At 44.0% G+C, this 6,736-nt stretch overlaps 1 long non-coding RNA gene across 1 annotated transcript; it reads left to right on the forward strand.

Annotated features, from left to right (window-relative positions):
• Positions 1 to 5,465: 5,465 nt before the first annotated feature.
• LOC311503095 lies at positions 5,466 to 6,077 on the forward strand. The gene is made up of 3 exons (XR_014699570.1): positions 5,466 to 5,544; positions 5,639 to 5,757; positions 5,983 to 6,077. It is a non-coding gene; the product is annotated as an uncharacterized lncRNA (long non-coding RNA).
• The last annotated feature ends 659 nt before the right edge of the window (positions 6,078 to 6,736 follow it).

Genomic DNA, 6,736 nt, shown 5'->3' on the forward strand with positions numbered 1-6,736 from the left:
ATCATATTACTCCAGTTTTAGCTTCTCTTCACTGGCTCCCTTTAAAGTCTAGAATAGAATTTAAAATCCTCCTCCTTACATACAAGGCCCTTAAAGGCCTAGCTCCATCGTATCTTAAAGACCTTATTGTACCATATCATCCCAGCAGATCACTTCGGTCTGAAAGTGCAGGCCTACTTGTGGTTCCTAGAATTTCAAAAAGTAGAATGGGAGGTAGAGCTTTCAGCTATCAGGCTCCTCTCCTATGGAACCAGCTCCCAGTTTGGGTTCGGGAGGCAGACACTCTCTCTATTTTTAAGGTCAGGCTTAAGACTTTCCTTTTTGATCAGGCTTATAGTTAGGGCTGGACTAAACCATCCCTTAGTTATGCTGCTATAGGCCTAGGCTGCTGGGGGACGATGCACCAAACACATGTCCTCCTTCTTTCTTCTCTCTCCTCTCTCGCATCCTCCACTTTCTTTTCTCTGGCACAGAGCTCTTGCCCTCTAATTTCCTATATACTACTAGTCATACAATTCTGTGCTATTACTATGTAGAATGTTTACTGCTGTGTGTGTCCCACCCCCCTTCCCCCCCCCTTCCCCCCTCTTCTTGTGAGTATCTCTGGCCTGGAGTGGTGTGTTTCCTGTGGAGCTCTATACTACATCTGTTGTCGTGGTCTCATCAGCCTGCCCAGTCTTCATGGAATCCTGCAGTTATCCACTCCTACCTGAATGAACAATTCTCCAACCTGCCTATGATTCCTCTTACATTTTCAAACTGTCATGTAACATCATCAGTTTGTATCATAAGATTCCACATGTACACTTTAGTCAGATATGTGTATCTATGACAGATGTATGTTTATCTTGCTGTTCTCTTCTCTTCTCTCTTTGCTGTTCTCTTCTCTCTTTCTTCTGTCTGTACCCGGCTGGCCTTAGGCAGATGGGTCCCTCCATATGAGCTGGGTTCTGCTCGAGGTTTCTTCCTGTTAAAAGGGAGTTTTTCCTTGCCACCGTTGCCTTCAGGCTTGCTCTGGGGGTTTCAGGCCGGGTTTTTGTAAAGCGTCTTGAGACGATTTGTATTGTTATTGACGCTATATAAATAAAATTGAATTGAATTGAATTGTTTTGGGGGTCGGAGTGCACTCCCTGATAACTCTTCATAAGCTTGCAGCCGTTGTCTTTTCGTGTCAAGGTTGAATCTGTCCCAGGTTCCTTTCATGAAGTTATTATAACTTACATTCAGGAAGAGAACCATTTATTCATTCATTATCTATGACTGTTTATCCCCTAGGGGGTCACGGGGCTGGAGCCTTTCCCAGCTGTCCACAGGACGAGAGGTAGGGTACACCCTGGACAGGGCGAGCACAGAAAGACGAACAACCGTTCACACTCACTCTTTGGACTGTGGGGGGAACCTGGAGTGCCTAGAGAAGACCCACCCAGGCACAAGGGGAACATAAAAACCCAGAACCTTTTTCTTGTGAAGCGTCAGTGCTAACCGCCACACGAACAAGCCCTGGCCTCATGTCATTTTATTAGGAACTCCCTTGGGTTCCTCCATCTGAAGATGATCTCCAGTCTCCACAATCCACCTCATTCATCCCATCCCTTCAAAACCTATCCTCCATCAGCTCCTCTCTAGAATCCCATCAATTAATAAACATTTGTGCATCTATTAAGCTGTGGCCAGTCTTAGATTCTGTATTGTCACCCCTTTGAAACTGTAACTTAGGGAGTAAATTACAATATTATTCGTTTGCAATGCGTACATTTAACCCGTTCTTAAAATTCTTCGCAGGCAACCTTCAAAAAACTGTTAGTAGTTTCTTGTTTAGAACAGATACAGCCTGGTTCCTGGTACCGAGACCTCTAGGATGGAGCCTTGACCTCACATGACAGTGTAGCGGGTTTGACTAGATTTAATGTTGGGGTGCCAGTCAGAGTCAAGTCTGACAAAGTAAAATAAAACAGAACAAAAATAGTTTAGTCAACCCACACAAAATTATAACCAGGCAGATCAAACGCATCAATAAACCACAAAAGCAATCAAACAAACCAGCAATGCGATTTCCACCACATATATTTTCACAATTATAATCCACCGTGCCAAAAAAAAAAAAAAAAAAAAAAAGAAGGGGTGCGCCTCAGTCTGTCTGTTACTCCCAGTTCAGTCCATTTGGAAAAAGTGCGTTTCAGTGTTCCACAGTTCAGTCCAGTACATGCGCCACCACAAAACAACAACTCAAAACTCCGCTCCGAGTTTTACCGCGGACTCCAACACAAAATAAGGAAATAAACTCAAAATGTGCAGCAAACAGCACATACGAAACAAAAATGCACACCGGGTACTCACGGTACCGAAGTTTTTAACGTTAGTCAGTCAGTCAGTCAGAGTCGGACGTTGCTCCACTGGACCCGGCATCTCCCGACTCCTGAGACAGCTGATCCGACAGGGAAATAAATACAGCCACCAGGCAACCGTGCCGACGGAACTCCAGGGAGAGGATTTAGTAGCCAAGACGCTTAATGTCGCGGTCACTCTTCTCCTCCACGGACTCTCCTTCTGACTCTCCTCTCTTCGTTCACCGGTGACTTGCACTCATACCAAATGCCCTTCCTGGAGGACGGATTCAAACTGCGCGGGAATCGGTGGATTATTTCCACTGGAGTAGGAGATGAATGTGGGTGAATGACGGAGGAAGCCACGAATGGAGGTGTGTTTTGATGGAAAGGTGTGTCGCAGTGTGATTCTAACTTTGCGGGCACTACAACAGGTCTTTTGCTGCCTTCAGCTGCAGAACTTCCTTCCTGGTTTGCTGCCAGTTACTGAGATAATGAGGTCTTTATAAAGGCCAAGCCCTGCACATCGTCTGAACACATACACAGATACACAGGACTGGTGTGATCCGTAGCCAAGATGATTCTCTTCATCGGTCAACTGCTTTTGATGATTCTTCTGCGCCAACCAGCTGCAGGGAGTGAGTTATGAGATATTTATATATATTTTACTTATGATGATTGCTAAAAAATAGTTGTATTGTTTTCTTTTAGCCTTAAAGTTGAATGCATTCAAGGCAGAGGGGCTTAGGTGAGGGAATGGAATCATATATGCAGTTTTGAACTCAATTTTGAAGGTATTGTTGAAATTACGCACTGATTTTCACCGACGGCCACTGAAAGGGTTTACCGCCAGTCGTACAATATTCCGTATAATCAATATGCAACCTTCGAAAATAGTTCACACTATATCTGTGGCAGCTCTAACTTTGTAAGAGTTTTGTTATATCAAAACAGGATCGCCACTCAAAAAATGGACATTCTGCACACATCACTGCAAAGCAAAGAAGCATCCATGACCATTTGAATATACCCCGTAACACTGAATCGTGTTATCTTTTACTTCATGCGGGTTGCGTCACTTAGCTGGTGAACATATGGCACCGGTATGCACGTAGTAGTAGAAGTAATACCCTCTTTGCCTTTGCTGTGTGGGTGTGCTTGATCTTCAGCAGTGTTGAGACAGGAGCCAGGTTTCCCATAAGAACATCTCATCTTTATAACCCTCAGTTGGAGAAAAGACAATTGGTTTTCTGCTTTCATATGTATTGATGTGAAATCTGAGTTTAGGAAGTTACACTGATCAGGAATAACATTAAAACCACTGACAGAAGTAAATATCAGTGACCGTCCATTCTCTGATGAGTCACAACTGTTTTGGAGGCACAAGGGAGACCTGAACAATTTTAGGACGGTGGTCATAATGTTATGCCTGATCAGTATATTCTCACTATTCTGATTCTCAAGTTAAGAGTGTGACTTTTCTCTACAACAGTCATCAGTGTCATTCACTTGACTGATGGTTCTAATGTTCTGGCTGACTTACTTCATCACCAACATCGATCTTCTCCTCTAGATGGAGAATGGAAGACAGCTGAACCTGACAGCTCTGTGGGTTTTGAGGAGTTCTGCGTACGTATTCCTGACGACCCTCCATCAACCAGCTCCAAACCTGTTTCTCAGGTTCCCACAAAGACCCCCCATCCATCTGAGCAGCCCGTGGAAGCGAAACAGCGGAACAGCAACCCTGCCCAGGCGTTTGGTCTGAATTCCCCCTTTCCACATGAGCCTTTTTCCCCAGGTTCAGAGATACCTATTGCCTCTTTAACGTTTTAGTTACCGGGAGTGTTTCTTTAAATGGAAGTACAACCAGCAATGACACATCCTTTATACGTATGTATAAGTGTTTGTCTTTTATTTTGAGGAACGCCTGGAGCACCACCCCAAGACAACAGTGGATGTTACTGCAACGACAGCAATATGAAACAGCTAACTGAAACCTCCAAAGTTAAAAAACTGGCCAAACGACGCCCCACTGAAACTTGTAGCTTAACTGAATACATGTAAGTGTGTGTGCGCGCATGTGTGTGTGTGTGTGTGCGTGGGTGTGTGTGTGTGTGCAACATTTCAAGTCATTCGCAGATGGTTAGATGAAACTGAACTCGGTGAGTGTACGTTTCCCCGATGCAGAACATACACCAATCAGGCATAACATTATGACCACCTTCTTAATATTGTGTAGGTCTCCCTTGCGCCTCCAAAACAGTTGTGACTCAAGAGAATGGACATGGGCCTTCTGAGGGTGTCCTGTGGTGTCTGGCAACAAAATATTGTTAGTGGGGGGCCTATGGGTTGAGGGGAGGGGCCCCTGTGGATCATCCCACAGATACTTGATCTGTTTGGGGTCCAGTGAATTTGGAGGCCAGGTCAACACCTTGTGCTGTTCATTTTTTTTTTTTTTAGTTGCTTCTAAATCGTCTTGTGTGCATGTGTGTGGCCGCTGCCATCAAGGAGTGTCCTTCCTATGGGGTGGGGGTGTCTGGTCTGGTCTATGTGGGTGCTACATGTCTAATAACCTCCAAACGAATGCCAGATTTAAAGGTTTCTCTGTAGAACATTAGCTAATGTTAGCCCCAAGAAAATATTGGTCGTAGCACACCAGGAAAGGCTGCAGCGTCAAACCCCTGCTGTTGTGTATGAATTCTGGTTTTCATTTGTAAGAAGATGGCTCTGTTGTATCAACCTACCTCGTCACAGTCTATTATTTTGTTCAGCTACACAACCTTTATTCAAATAAAAGACCATTTTCATCCCTACGTACTTAAGAAACCACTGGTCCAAGTTAAAGTGTTGCTGTATTGAAACCACCACTGTGACAATGATCTGCTGTCAGCCATTTCCTCACTGATAACAGATTACTGCACACCCTGGGTGCGCACTTCCTGCCCCGTGACTTCTTGATAAATATAATATGACTCAATCAACCCACAGCATCTTGATTAAAGCTCCAACTCGGGCTCCGGTGACGTCTCCTCCTCCAACAGAATGTGAGTTCTGTCACAACAGAGTCAAGTAACAACATTTTGTGCAGCATTTTGTCGATTTTTATTTGATTAAATGTTTGACTCATGTTGCTTTACAGCACACTGCAAACCCTGCAACCCATTCCTAACAAACCTCCAGAACATTGATCCAAAGGCAGCAAAATTCCTGCTCGGATTAAGTGAGACTCTAACAAACATTTTGCAAATAACTCACACAGATTGGTAGAATTCATTGTTTTTAAAATAAAATTGTGGCTTTCTGTTTGCCCGCAGTATTACCATGAACGACAGTAGGGTTTTCTGTGCGGACCTGGTCCAGCGCGAAGCAGTGCTCCAGAAACTGGAAATCCTTCCTCCTCATGAAGATCCTTCTGAATGCCCACCAAAGAGCAGTTCGTAAAACTTTCAATTCATCAATTAATTAATTTATGCATTAGTTTTAATCTACTCCTAAGACATTTGTTGAAGTCTCAGACTGAGGAAATGACGTCTGAGACTTCAACAAATGTCTTAGGAGTAGACTAAAACTAATACATTAATTGATGAAACACTGCACTTCTACACGGCCTACAGATATTCTGTACATTGCTGAAAGGTTATCTTTTATTTCCGTCAAGTTGATGATGGATGCCACTGCCAAGAGAGGGCAAAGAAACTTCCAACTGGACCTCCTGCAAGTGCAAAAATTTGGCTCCCCAGTGAAAGCTGTCGCTCAACCGAAGTCGTGTAAGCACTGTTAATGTGTGTGAGAGAGAGAGTGACAAATATTGCTAAAAATGAGAGGTAATGCAAAAAAGTGTTTTGGGTCCAGTGCAGGTTATTTCAGAATGTTTAACACGTTCACTTTTTTCACATTTAATTGTTCAAAATTAATTTACCAAAGTACTCAGATCCCTTTGGCATTAGTTACTCCTCAGAGTCTCCTTGGCTAAGTTGGCATAAGCTGTACACACCTAGATTTGGGCAGTTGATCCCATTCTTCCCTTGCAGATCCTTTCAACCAGATGAGATGGGATGCGCCCCTTAACTGACATCTTGAGGTCTCTTCGCAGATGTTCAACAAGATCTTTGTCGTCTGTTTGCTTCAAGGAGTGAATTGTTACCCCAGTCTCAGGCTGGTGTCCTCTAGAGCAGATTTTCTTCAAGGATCTCTCTGTATTAGGAGTCATCCTTCCCTCAGCTCTAAACCCTGCTGCTCAAAGGCACCTGTGTAGCTTGATACTACCACCACCATGCTTCACTGTAAGCATTGTGTCGGCAGGTTTTAAGGAGTGCCTGATGTTCTCCAGCCATAACGCTTTGGGTTATGCCCAAGCTAAAGGCCTGATTTAAGGAGTGCTAATGAAATGGTCGTCCTTAAAGGGGAACCAC

This window comes from Chelon labrosus (genome assembly GCF_963514085.1).
Source record: "Chelon labrosus genome assembly, chromosome: 1".
In the NCBI taxonomy this organism is placed as follows: Eukaryota; Metazoa; Chordata; class Actinopteri; order Mugiliformes; family Mugilidae; genus Chelon; species Chelon labrosus.